This window comes from Rhinolophus sinicus, linkage group LG04 (assembly GCF_036562045.2).
Source record: "Rhinolophus sinicus isolate RSC01 linkage group LG04, ASM3656204v1, whole genome shotgun sequence".
Lineage (NCBI taxonomy): Eukaryota > Metazoa > Chordata > Mammalia > Chiroptera > Rhinolophidae > Rhinolophus > Rhinolophus sinicus.
This window is the reverse complement of record NC_133754.1, coordinates 114,009,836-114,024,723: the sequence shown is the minus strand read 5'-3', so window position 1 is coordinate 114,024,723 and position 14,888 is coordinate 114,009,836. Positions and strand designations below refer to the sequence as shown.

The window sequence follows — 14,888 nt, the reverse complement described above, 5'->3', positions numbered from 1 at the left end:
AAATCAGTTGATCCAAGGTAGTTATCCTGAGGGTATACATGGCTCTAATGGGTGACTAATTATTCCTGTTTTAAAATTTTAGTGATCAAAGCCACCTTAACCATGTTGTAGGGCATCATGCATTGAGGACTCAAGTAAACAATTATTCCCATACTGTAGTAGGCTCAAGATTATTTCCCGAAGAAAATACTGACTCTACGTACATCCCACTTATTTTCACAAGTTGGTATCCCTGATTGGACTCCTTATTTTCATAATAGAATACTAACCTGGTCAACTGTTTCTCTGTTTCTGTTTTTATGTTTTTGCTTTTGTTTTTAAGTACACAGTTTCTCTTCTGACAAAGGTAAAAAGTAGAACTGCTTTTAATAGCAAGAAATGGAAAAACCTCACCACCAGTAGGATAGACCATATTTATTATTTATTATTATTATTATTTTATTGTTTACTTAAGAATCTGTAGGTGGGCTGTCTCAAGATGGAACAACCCAATTTCAGCTAAGACCCAGGCGCTCTCTATCTTTTCTCAAGGTCATCTTCAGCTAGTTGGTTTTTCAGTCTCACACTTTTTTAGCTCATAGTAGCTGCCATTGCACCAGACATCACATCCATGTTCAAGACAGAAAGAAGGGAGAAGAGGCTGTTATAGAAAAAGACAGGCACAAGAAATAGAGTTGGGATGTAATTTCTGTTGCATTAGCCAAACAAAAAGTGGCTGCCTTAAAAAGCAAACAAATTGCCAGGATTTCCTGGCTTCACCAGAGTACTGCCTCAGGCTGTCTGTTATCATCTCCCATTGTATATGAGGGTCAGGTATTCATTCCTCTAGAAACTCTGAGATCTATCCTTGAAACCTGATAATTCACAAGAGATCATAGATTTTGCCCTTTGCAGAACTATTGTCACTTCATTGAATCCTAGTGCTGAGTCTTAACCATTCATTGACTCTTATACTCTAGTACCCAAGCCCATGAAACCTATTATTAGGATTTTCTGTAAAAATGTTCTTGAGAACAATTTCCATGCATTGCTTCTGATTCCCGAAATTAAGCCCTATGAGATTTATTTTAGAACTCGGTGCTGGGAAAGATTTGCTTGCTCTAGGGAAACTGGCATGCTGTCTTTTTTCTAACATAAACAGTGTAAAGCATGGTCCCATCCACTTAGCCTTGGGTACCAGGAAGCACAGTTCCAACTTCAGGCCACAGCTGTAACTGTGCGCCTCAGGAGAGGCCTATTTGTCTTCTTGTTTTCCCTGATCTGCTTCCCATTTTGTTATTGCTCTACTGACTGTATCCTGTTGTAACCCACCTCAAATTTTTGTGGCAAAAGTAGATAGGGAAGAGAGAAATAATGTGTTGTTATTTCAACACATTTTATCAAAGCCAACTCAAAAGACAAAATCACCACAATGGTGAATCAAAGGGGCCACCAGTGAAGAATGATTTCACTGAAACACAGCATATTTTTTTCTTACTACATAAAATACTCCCAGCTTAAATGGATCCTTAATGACCAAGAATTAGGTTCTAAAATTATTTTATTGTTATTATTATTATTATATTCTCTTTATTTTTCTGTATCTTTGAAAATTTCCATAATAAAATAAGTTTTAAAAACTGAGTTTTGTTTTTATAGTGCTGTTTTATAAAACATTAAATATTTTCCTGTTTAAATGAGGACTTCCAAGCAGAAAAATATAATTTTCTGATGGACCATTAATTGGTACATTAACTTAAATTTGACAACAGTTACTTAGAAAATGACAAAGACATATAATTTTTAAATATTATATAAATTACTGAATATTATTGTATCAATAAATACCACTGAAAGTTGGAATTTTAAGCCCAAAGCAGAAAACTCTGATAAATTTAATTTCAATTCTAGGTGAGAGTGTGGGCTCCAAAGCCAGCCAAATCTGGTTTGTATCGCAGCTCTACCACTTTCTATCTACTAGATCAATGTTTTCTGGAAAACTATTTAATTTTTGTGAGCCTGATTTCACATCTTTAAAGTGGAGGTGAGATCCAAGATGGCGGAGTAAACACTGTGTTTGCAACCTTCCATGAACACATTCAAATTACAACTAAATTATGGAACAATCAACCTGATGAACCATCTGAAGCCTAGCCAAAAAGAAGTCCTATGACTGAAAATATAAAGAGACTGGTAGGAGTGGTGGAGACACGGAACGTCTCCATGTGCCAGTTGAAAATCAGGAGGGATATCTCTGCTGCAAAGGTTCCCTCCGGAGGGACCCCAGGCCTCCACACCAGGAGCCTAGATTATTGGTGATGGGAAGCAGAGCCCTCACAATATCTGGCTGTGAAAAACAGTGGGGATTCTGACCATCTGGGTGGGACAGAAGGCCATGGGAAACCCAGGCGTCCTCTTAAATGGCCCACACACAGACTCACTCACTCACAGGCACTCACCTTGGGCTCTGGCAGAGGGACGGTGACTCAGAAGGTGTTGGAGACATACAGGTGTGGGCAGACTGAGGTGTGTGGCTTAAGGGGGAGGACTGGAGGACAGTGGCATTTTCCCTGTATGAGGTCCTCCTCCGGTGCAGTCGGCAGGTAGGTACCATGTGTCCTGTGTTGACCCCACCCCCACAGGCCAAATCTGAATCTGATTGACTTGGTGAGCTCCACTGTTCCATACTGCTGACTCACTGGGACCCTGCCCCACCTAACTCCCCCAATGCCAGCAGAGGCACTTTCTCCAAGAGCAGCGAGACCCGCCCACATTGTACTCTTTCTTGGAAAACTATGGGAGTCTAGCAGGCCCCTGGCAGGAGGAAACTGGTCTCAGTGTCCTCTGAGACTTTTGCTGAGTGGCAACGGGCTTAGCACTGACACCAAACCAGAATTTACATTAACCTTGTGACCACAACTCTTCCTACTCTAGTGACTCCCTGTGACCCTGCCTCACCCAATTCATGTACAGCACAAGGCTTTATCAACAGCTGAACCTTACAACAGCCAGCAGGTGGTAGCAGGCCTTGGGATGTCCTGGATTTTTGCAGAGATACCCCAGGCCCGGTACTGGTGGCAGATGTCCTTTGTTAATAGTGTGGCCTCTTCCACATGCCTCCAGGTTTACCACAGGCAGAGAACAACTGCAGATCACTTTGTAACTTCTACCAGGTAGACCCCAACAGGCTGTGGGTGACCTGGGCCTGCACCGGAGCCCTTCCCAAGAGGCCCCAGAACAAATACTTGGAGGTTGACTTCAGAACACAGCAGAACACCACCCAATTCAGAACACAGCAGAACACCACAGCAGCACACAAAAAGGGTGGTCTTAACAAGTATCAGAGCCCACTGGGGCAAAGCCCACTCAGTGGAGTAAGCCCTCTGTACAGCAGTGGGCTGTGGACATGGCCAAACCACATAGCCAGTCAGCCTAAGGGTCAGTCCCACCCACTGACGTGTCAATAGCAATCAAGGCTCAACTGTAACAGAAGGGCACACACAACCTGTACATGGGACACTCCTAGAGCATCTGGAGAAGGTGACCAGGGAGACTGTGCCACTGGGCGCCACAGGAAACCTATTACATAAGGCCACTCGGCCAAGACTAGGAGACATAGCAGATCTACCTAATACATAGAAACAAACACAGAAAGGCAGCCCGAGTGAGGAAACAAAGAAATGTGTCCCAAATGAAAAAACAGGAGAAAAATCCAGAAAAAGCACTAAATGGAATGGAGGTAATATCTGCTAATATTTGTTAATGCTTTTATATATTTCATTTCCCAGATTTTTCTTCTCTCAACAATTTACTGCTTACAAATCACCAAAAGATCAATATTAACATACCCTGATCTTCACTTTTATAGATGCCTGTGTCTGTGACAGGACTCGCTCATTGTCCATCAAAAATGCATCTTCTTTTTCCATATGAACAGAATCTCCATTTAGTTGGGGGTGCCAAAGTGCCCACCAAAAAACTTCCATTTTCCAATTTCTCTTGTGGCTCGGAATGACCATGCAACCTGATTCTGGTCAATGAGATTAGCTGGAATTTGTTAGAGGGATTTGTAGGAAAAGCCCTTGAAGCGGGCAGACTCCGCTGGCATCTGAGTTTGTGTTCTCCCAAAAGAACTTGAGACAAGGACTTGGATACAGGTGGTTTTACTTGAGATGTGAAAACAGGAAACAGAAATGGAGGGGAGAGTGGGAAGGGGAAAAGAGAAATGCGAATGAAGGAAGCATTAATGAGCCAGTTACCAGTGGGAGCCTCAGCCCCGCTTGGGACACTCTGAGGAGCTGTGTAGAGCATGACTCACGATTGCCTCACCAGAGGACAAGGAGGTTGGGCCTCTTGTTCTCCATTGGTTTGGATCCCTCTAGGGTTGTTAACTGCCCTACACTCACCAGTTGTTCTTGTTGGTGGTCTTCTGTGGCCCCATCAAAGCAAAGAGATTCTGTAGTGTGGCTGGTGTGTGATGCTTCCGCTGTGCATGGAACTATGTACACAGGGGACTATGTACAGCTGACTGAAATGAGAGACCAAGGGAATGTGACCAGAGCACCATAGCATCTCCCAGAGTCAGCATGTGTGCATAAAACCCACTTCTCCTTCTTTCAGCCCAGAGTGTAAATATGACAGCCGGAACTCTAGGAAGCCATGAGCATGAAAGAGGGCTGTACCCTAAGAAGGGCTGACTGGAAATCTAGAAGAAGTCTAGGTGCCTAGGTTCCTGCTGTCACCATAGAGTTAAGAAAGCCTTGGACAATATTACCCCGAGCTTGTTACATGAGATAAATAATAAGCCCTCACATTGTTTAAGCCTCAGTCGTTAGGTTTTCTTTTAAACATTGCTAAACTCAGTCCTAACTGATACACTTCTCTAGCACCAGCCACACTAGCCAGAATCAGCTACACAGGTACTGTTAATAAATCACTGTTGTTTTTTATTTATTTTTAATGTTTTTATTGTGTCTACTTCCTTCTAACTCAGTTCAGGCTGGGTTCCTACTTGGTGAGAGTTACCCAGAGGAAATCTTTCCCATTTTGAATTTTTTTGAAGCAGCCTGGAAATCAAGCAGCTTTTTTTCCTTACCTGTGCATGATATCAAAAACATCACTAAACATCTGCAGTCACTGAATTTATTTTCTTTTTAATAGATTTTGTATTAGTCAACACAGGCTAACTCCTATAAAAAACACTCCCAAATTTTCATGTCATGGTAAAAGTTTGTTTCTTGATTGTGTCACAATCCAAAGCAGGTTGGAGGGGGCTGTGCTCCATGCAGTCGTGCAGGGGCTAGTGCACCATCTGTTTAGTGTCTCTGCTATCCCATAATGCCTTGGAGGCCTCCACTTGATCTTCTGAGCAGCAAGAGAGAGAAGAGCAAGAGAGTGTGGGATTCCACAGGCAGTTTCATGGTCTGGGCTTAGGTGCAGTGTACTTACTTCTGCCACATTTTCTGATCAGAACTCAGTTACATGGCCCCATATATCTGCCGGGGAATCTGGGAGTTAAAGCTTAGCTGGGTGTCCAAGAGGAAAAGACAGTAGAGCATTTAATATACCTCTTCCACAGATGTCATTGTTTACAAAGTTTCCAAATGAAGCTTTCCAACCGTGACCATAGCCAGGAGAGTCCTGCTACCCCGGTCTCCAGAGACTTATGCTCACATCCCTTTAAACTTATTTTCACAAATTGTGTACCCCCTTGCATTTTAAAGTTTACACCTAAAATTTTCCATCATAAGTGTAAATAGTTGTGAAAGGATGTAATTTCTGACATATTATAAATATCAACATTTGTGATGGTGGAGATAATCCACTGCCCACATCCCCCTTCAAGGAAAGACTTGTTGCGCCCACTCCCTGTGCTGGGGCAATGCCACCAGCCTTAGGGCAGCCCTGTCAGGTCTGCCTCAGTTGCAGAGCTGCCTCATCCAAGGTCACATCCTTTTCCAGGCAGCCCACATCCCATGAGTGATTGCGGTGGGGGTGTAAAGGGACAGGGCGGACAGCTCTGACAGATGCTTTTAGTGGGAGAGCTCCCATGGGATTGGCCAAATCTGCCATGGGGCTGCATCATAGCTTGACTCACCCTCTACCTCTCCTGCTTCTTCCTTCTTCTTCCCGCAGGGTTCCTCCCAAGCGCATCCCCACTGAATATTCTGTATCGGAAACCCCATGTCACAACCACCAACATACACCAGCATTTCAAATTAAAATGACCATATTCCTCTGTGGCAAAAATATATAAATAAATCTAAACTCATTTTTTAAAACATTCCTCAGAACCATAAAGTTTCAAGCAATTAAAAATGTATTCTGGGTTGAAGAGAAAAAAGTAAATTTTTTGGAAGTGCATCTCTTACTATGACAGAATAGCATATTTTATGGTCCCTAGAATAAAGGATCAACATTAGGTGACACCAATATTTGAATTATGTCCTTGTTAGGCACTCTGAAAGTTTTTATACCTTGAAGAAATTCACTTGAAAATATTCAGGAAGGGTAAGGATACGCCATGCTTTTGTAAAGTGGGAGAAGGCCAATTTTTAAACTAAAGATGAAAAAGGAAAACCAGCAATACCTCCTGCTCATTTTTAGGAAAGAGTACAATTGCAAGTTGTTTTCTGAAAACCATCCAGGTATGGCTCAAGATCACAGAGCTAGTATACCCTTTGGAAAATATGTGTATTCAATGTGTAGACTGTTGTCCACTGCACAAAATTCTACTACCATTTTTTTTCCTTGTTTCTTCATTTCTGCTCTAGACGTGTAGATCACGTCAATCAATTCCAAACCACCTTCCAAGAGAAATATGCCCTCCCATGGTGCCTCCTGAAATGGCATCTCCTGTGATTGTGTGGGTACCCAGTGGCACCTGCCACAGATGATTGGACCAAGGGTGGTGTCTGATTTGACAACAGCCAGTCAGTCTATAGCCAAACCAGCAAACGACGGCCTCACATGAAATGATGAACTGAACCAATCAGAGGCCCTCTTTCAGAGGGATTTGGACTGGGCACATGGAGAAATCTATGCTGTTAAAAGAAAGTGCAAGGGGTAAGGTGATTCAGAAAGAGAGGAGCCAAAATGCAGAGTCACAGCTACAGGGCCAGGGCAAATCAGAACATGGGACGGCAAGCCCATGTGGGAGAAGCCTCAGGCCTGGGCAGAACTCGGTTCCCTGGATTCTCACAGCTCCTGATTTCCTCACTGTCCATGATGATAATGAGCATTCTGGCCCTCTGTTGCTGTGTAACAAACCACCCCCAAAACACAGTGGCTTCAAACAACAAGATTCATTTATTTTGCTTGTGAATTTGCAATTTGGGCAGAGCTTGGCAGGAACTACTTGTCTCTGTTCCCCGAAGCCTGGGGCCTCAGGTGGAATGACTGGGGACCCAGATCACAGGTAGTGGCCCAAATTCGGGTCTCCCAATTCTAACTGTGGTACTCCTTCCATCCCCCAGGATGAAAGCTGGACATCACCAGTATGTGCAAGTTGCTGGAGTCTCATCACCCTTTCCTTGTTTTTCCTGGAGGCTTTTTACTCACCCTTCAGCTCCATGGCTAGCACAGAACTCTCCGTGGGTAGAAGGTTGTAGAATAATAGCTGCAGCTAAAGTCCAATTGTCTGCAATTTGACCTGAACACTGTTGAATGAGGGCACAGATGGAATTGATGTCCTATAGGTGGCCCAAGGCAAAACTTGGCCAAATGAGTTCCTGCTTCACCCTGGGAGAATTATTAAATGGAAATGCTGGGAGCACTGAACAAAGAATACAGAAAAATCATAGTGTTCTATAAAGATGTCCCAATCATTCTTTTCTCCAGAGGCCTCAGACTGGTGGACTACAGAGGAAAATCCAGTCCACAGATATTTTTATCTTATTTGGTCCATACTGCACTTTAAAAGAAATTAACTGCTAACTTTTAAAACTTGGGAGAATTTGCATTTAAAAAATGGCTTTCTAACTTCTCTTAAGAAGACTGAAAGACATGGAAATACTGGGCATACTTTCTCACATGGCATGTGTCAAGTGGATCTGGATGGCCCTGCGTCCCCAAGTGGCCAGGTCTCCTCAGCTAGACCTCCTGCCTGATTCCTTCTGGCTTTGAGTTTGAGATGCCCCTGGCTTTTCCAGGAAACATGAGTGGCAATCATTGGCCAGAAAGAATGTGTGTGGTGACATTTTACTTTTGCATTTCACAAATGCCTTCTCAGTCCCCAGTAATTTTAAATAGTTTCGAGGACTTGAGCTGGCACAAGTGACACAGGGTCGATGCATAAGGAACAAAATCGGGGTTGGCCCGGGAAGTCAAAAAGAGACATTCGCTTCTCGCCGAACGCCGCCAACATGGTGTTCAGGCACTTCGTGGAGGTTGGCCGGGTGGCCTACATCTCCTTTGGGCCTCACGCCAGGAAACTGGTCGCGATTGTAGATGTTATTGACCAGAACAGGGCTTTGGTTGATGGACCTTGCACTCAAGTAAGGAGGCAGGCTATGCCTTTCAAATGCATGCAGCTCACTGACTTCATCCTCAAGTTCCCACACAGTGCCCGCCAGAAGTATGTCCGAAAAGCCTGGGAGAAGGCAGATATCAATAAAAAATGGACAGCCACAAGATGGGCCAAGAAGATTGAAGCTAGAGAAAAGAAAGCCAAGATGACAGATTTTGATCGTTACAAAGTCATGAAGGCAAAGAAAATGAGGAACCGAATAATCAAGCTTGAAGTTAGGAAGCTTCAAAAGGCAGCGCTCCTGAAGGCTTCTCCCAAAAAGCACCTGCTGCTAAAGGTACAGCTGCAGCAGCTGCTGCTGCAAAGGTTCCAGCAAAAAAGACGGCTGCTGCAGGCAAGAAGGCTCCAGCCCAGAAGGTTCCTGCCCAGAAAGCTGCAGGCCAGAAGGCAGCACCTCCAAAAGCTCAGAAGGGTCCGAAAGCTCCAGCCCAGAAAGCACCTGCTCCAAAAGCATAAGAACAAAAACACTATTATAAAAGTAATAAAGGTTCTTTTTGACAAATTAAAAAAAAAAAAAAAAGAGACATTCGCTCCTCTTGCCATGGTGAAGTACAAAGTCTCCCTTTTAAATGGTGTGTAATGGATGTGTAGACTGGTGGGTTAGTTATGGCAAATATGTCCTTGTGTGTCATAGTTTAGGGTGAAGATTGTTGTCCAAAGATTGGGTATGAGGATTCTACAAGTATCGAAGAGGCACATTTGTCATGTGAGATTAGCTTCTCCCAGCCACACAGTTATACTATTTTTACTGCATTCCTCACAATCATTTTATTACCTATTAAATGCAAATTCCCAGGTCCTGATCATTCACCCTATGATGTTATTATTGTCATTTAGATCATTGTTTCCCAACTGATATAGGTTTGATTACTTTGAATAACAATGGCGTTCCTTATCCTGACCAGGGATGAGGAAAGATTTAGGTTTCCTAACCCAAATCCAGTGGGTTGTTGTGTGTCCAGTTGTGCTGTCTCTGAGCATGGGCACACCACTGTCTCATTTGTTATTGTATCTCAGGTACAATCTCAGTTAATATCTATGGTGGAATGATAATGTGTCTAGCACTGTGGGAAGCCCTGGGTATAGAGTGACAGATGACGTTGGGGAGCAAGATGACGTGATGGGGTGCGGTACATAGATGTTATCCTTACCTACTTATGGCAACTTAATTCCTAGTTCTCAGAAATTAATCTTATTTAGATTATGGAAGTAAGCCCTTTAAATTGCATTTTAAAATACCTAAATCCTGGAGACCAAGAAAGTTCAACTGAAAGCCTTCACAACACTTACAAATTTACTAGAAATTCAGTGGTATTTATATTTTCTTGTTGAAGATGATTTATAGGACCAATCTGGGTGCATGATTTTATCCCACTTCACTTATTCATTTTCAATTTTTTAATGGGCTCGGTTCTAATGAGTGTTTATTAAGGGCTTGCTACGTGTCAGGTTTAGGAGGAAGAGACTTGGAAAGGAATATGAGAAAGATGAGAGAGTGTTCTTGGTATAGGAGACTTGGTGTGGGGGCTTTGCCATCAGCAGATCTGGGTGGGGACACTGGTCCCTATTCTTCCTTACTAGCTGCTAAGTCTTGCCTCTTTGAGCCATTTTCCTCTTTTGTAAAATGGGCTGATCATATCCAACTCAAAGAGTTGTTAGGATATTTAAATGAGGTAAGTGACATAAAGTTCCGACCCTGATGGTGTCACATAAAGTGTGATCCATAAAAGGAAGCTATTTCCTCCCTGAGACACCCTGGTTTCCAGGAGCCAACAGGAGACTGGAGCGATTCAGTGGCAGATTCTCCCGAAAAGAGACCTAACATTTAAGGAATTGGTGCAGATAAAGTCTTCAAATGTTACCTGGTTTCCCAGAATAGTGAGACAAAGGAAGCCATGGTTATGACTGACGGTGGCATATTCTCTGTGCTTGGGCATAAACAGCTCACCTGGGGCAGTCAGCTTCTCTGGGAGCTCTGGCTCCCTTTGGGCACAATTATCATACTTCATGACACTATGAATATCTAATGATGGTCTTTTTCTTCCCAAAGAGCAAGGGGCTGTTTTGCATATTTTGCATCCTTTTAAAAGCTCTAAAATCACTTTGTAATGTGAAACACGTCTGTGGTGAGACTTTGTGTTGTTTGTTCTTATGCTTTCATGCAAAGATTGAGCAGAAGAATTTGCTATAAATGGCTTGCAATTATTTAGTGAAAAAGTATTAAAATAAAAATGGGTGGGCATCGATCAGACTTCTGGACAAATCCAAGCTCTCCCAACATGAATGGTTCTGGCCACAGACACACATTTATCCTAACTTAAAACTGAGGACTGCCTGCTTTGAGAGGCTCTGGTCTGTGCACGAGTGGCGTGGAACCTGGATGGGTGGGAGCACCTCCCCTGAGCCCACCCACTGGAACACGTTAACCCACATGGTGGGTCCACCTCAGAAAGATTTGGAAGAGGGCCCGCCCGATGGCTCAGGCGGTTGGAGCTCTGTGCTCCTAACTCCGAAGGCTGCTGGTTCGATTCCCACATGGGCCAGGGGGCTCTCAACCACAAGGTTGCCAGTTCAATGCCTCGAGTCCCACAAAGGATGGTGGGCTCTGCCCCCTGCATCTAAGATTGAACATGGCACCTTGAGCTGAGCTGCCTCCCGGATGGCTCAGTTGGTTGGAGCGCGGGCTTTCAACCACAAGGTTGCCAGTTCGATTCCTCGACTCCCACAAGGTATGGTGGACATTGCCCCCCACAACTAAGATTAAACACGGCACCTTGAACTGAGCTGCCACTGAGTTCCTGGATGTGGCTCCATTGGTTGGAGTGCGTCCTCTCAACCACAGTTGCCGGTTCGACTCCCGCAAGGGATGGTGGGCTGCGCCCCCTGCAACTAGCAATGGCAACTGGAGCTGTGCTGCGCCCTACACAACTAAGACTGAAAGGTCAACAACTTGAAGCTGAACGGCACCCTCCACAACTAAGATTGAAAGGACAACAACTTGACTGGAAAAAAGTCCTGGAAGTACACACTGTTGCCCAATAAAGTCCTGTTCCCCTTCCCCAATAAAAAATTCTGGAAAAAAAGAAAAGAAAGATTTGGAAGAGTGATTCTCAGCTCTAAGAGTCCAAAGGTTGAGAAATGAAGAAATTCTTGAAAAGGTTGATGTGGTACTTTCCATCTATTTTTTTCTTTGTAATTTCTGGTTGATTTTCATGTTGATAAGTTTCAAGATCAGTGTGTCTTATGAAAAGCCATCTGCTTCTTGTGCCACTTACTTCATCACCAGGAATCTACTGGGGGAAAAGAACTGGCTCTGTGTGTGTGTGTGTGTGTGTGTGTGTGTGTGTGTGTGTGATGGAGGAAGTCTCCCATGATTGTATTACTCTGCTATTCCTTGAGATTAACTGCAGTAGCAGCAAAGTCTTGATTGATTGGTGTGTCCAGTAAGTCATTGTGACAGAATTATCACCCAGGGAGTTGATCTCTTGAGATGATGGTAAGACTGTCAAGTGCAAAGATACTTAGCTAATTGTGTCCATATCATTTTTTATTAAAAAATAATAAAACAAAACAAAACAAAACAAAAAAAAAAGCATGCTATTCTTTGCTCTACCCTGATGTATTATAGTTACTGCAAATTGCATATGACATTTCCATAGTTCTGTTGAATTCATCAATTGCAATCTCCATCTTTACAAACCTTATAAACTACTTATAAATAATTGTATAAACTAAGAGTGAATTCTATTTCCTTCTTGCTATATCACTTTTCTGGTTTCTGCTGGGAATGTATTGTGAACATTTGGTGTCTCCATGGTACATACTTAAGAAGAATAGCATGTCCTGCTGTAGATGAAGTTTAACATTTTTCTTTCCACAAATGGAACCTGAGAGGAGCTATTTCCCCTACATTCTTTCTCAAATGGAGCCACTAATGCAGACAATCTATATGACATAATTGTATGTATGCTGTGTGTATATGTATATTTTGACTAACCATGGGAATACTGTTCTGGTATTCCTTAGATTGATTACTTCTACCCCAAGATTTTGCCATCAGCTCTGGGCCTCTTGTCAGAGGCCTTTCTGGTTGAGTGAGAAAAGCAAGGCAGCGATGCCCTGTGTGGAGAGAACATGTGCTTTATGTTCACTGATGGGGAAAGGCTTTGCCACCCAAAAATGACAATGTGAAGACAAAGCAAACACAGTCTCCACTTTCACAATGTAGACATTAGCTTTGGAAAATGTGTCTTCTGAAATTTCACCTCCCCCACCTCTGCTATCCAAATGGGGTCTCTTTCCAAGAAAAACATTAGCGGCTCCAGTTCTGCTTCTATTATCTTGCACACGATGTCTCTGTTTTAATAGAGGTACTTCTGGGTGTGTTTCAATGTTTCCAAGAGGAGAATAAAAAAGTGTGCTGGCAATCAGCTTTATTAGTAGTTGATGACAGGTATTTGCAGTCCTCAGAGAAATATGTAAAGATGGAGAAGACCAAAGCAGGTTCTTGTGATATTTTAATAACATCCCACCACCCAACACCACTCGCACAGACTGAGTTAGTCACCTCCTCCTCTGCTCCCAGAGTTCTTTTCGTGCTGCAACTATGGAACTCACGTTTTAATACATCTGCCTAGGCCAATTAGCCGGGTGCTCCTGAAGCTTAAAGATGGACTTGGCTGACTTTTCGATCCTTAGTGCTGAGGGCAATGTCTAGGACATAAGATAGATGCCTGCAGAATGAGTGGTAGAATAGAAGTTCAGCTGTTTTATCATACACAAGGACTTCCACATACCTTAGTGTATCTGAAGCTTCTAGAAACTCTGTCCCTTCCAGCCCTTCAGTTTTGGCTGCAGCAGTGGTAATTCAGCCACACATGGACCAAAACCAGTCATTCAGCATGGTGAGCACCATACAATGAATCAGTTAACTAAATTTTCCACTATTTAGACAGTTGACCTGATACTTTATCTAAATTTTAAAATCAATAATTTATAAGCATGCATGACTCTAGAATTGCTTTGGCATCTTGGGTTTTATCTCCTAAATTAAAAAGAAAAATTGAATTACCTTTTAAGAAAAATTAGAGAAAAATATTTTTACATGTTTTATACAGCTGAATTTTTCTAGTAAGTGCTTTTTCAAAACACCTATTTTGACGGAAATAAAATAAAGAAATAATTAAAAGGAGAATGTGGAGTTGTTCAACAGAAGTGGTTCTCAGATGTTAGCGAACACCAGAATCACCTGAAGGCCTTGTTAAAGCACAGGTGTCTGGGCAGAGCCTGAGGCTTTCCAATTCTAACGAGTTCAGAGGCAAAAGTGATGGTGACGGTGGCGCTGCTGGTCTGTAGACCACACTTGGAGAACCACTGACCTAGATGGTGAATTCAGACAGTGATCTCAATGATTCCAAAACAAGTTTATCAGTTGTTTGCTTTGATGTAATTGGATGGATGTCATTGGATATGTATTTCTATTTGTCTTACTGCTTTTCCTCATTTTAATACAAAGCATGCATTTATTTGATGGAGACACCAAATTAGTAGGTTGGTAGAATCGTTTAGTGGTGAACAGCCAGCTCTCAACAACAGCAAAAGCCCTGATTTATAGCATTTGCCTCCCATGGTGTAAATCCTCCTGCCACGGCTGATGTCAAGCTACCGCTATGAATTCCCATCTTGGGACTGGGAAGAGAAGTGCACACTGGACCAGCAGCAGGAGCTTTGCATTGGATGAGGCCCAGCCCTGTTACCTATCAGCCAGCTTCTGAGCTTGTTGCTTAATTTCTTTCACTTCAGTTTACTTCTCAGTAGAAAAGAGAATCAAAGCTCCTCTGGCTGCTGGAAGGAATAGCCAAGTCTACCCTAGAGCACCTGCCACAGGGTCACTCCGTGGGCAGTAGCTGTGACAGTAAGGACTTGCACCCTGCCACCCACCACTCTCAGATAGCTGCGCTGCCACTTTTTTAAATGCTGTCTTTGGTAAGATCGCTGCTGAGAGCAGTCACATCTCCTCAATCTCTCTCTCACATAAAACTTTCTGTGGGATGTCCCCTTGGTCTGAGCTTACATATGATTACTTAATTTGCTTTAAGAATCTGTTCAGCAACCAGTCTCAGCTCTGCTGGCACAGCATTAATTGCTTTGAAAAGTTTGCACTGAATGTTCTATTTATGCATCTCATTTTTTCGATCTGCGTCATTGACTTGGTTCTCTGTTCTATCCCCTAGAAGATTTCATCTCCTGGGTCAACCTGAAGGACGATCGGGATCTTTTTTAGCCATTTATTCCCTGCCTTTCTTGGGTAAATTCGTCATCTAAACATTGGTCTGGGGCTTGGATTGTAAATTATCCTGCATTCCTTCCACACAACAGCATG

General features: G+C 43.0%; 1 pseudogene; it reads left to right on the top strand.

Moving 5' to 3' along the window:
• Nucleotides 1–8,252: 8,252 nt before the first annotated feature.
• LOC109434744 (large ribosomal subunit protein eL14) lies at nt 8,253–8,965 on the top strand (annotated as a pseudogene).
• Nucleotides 8,966–14,888: the final 5,923 nt, after the last annotated feature.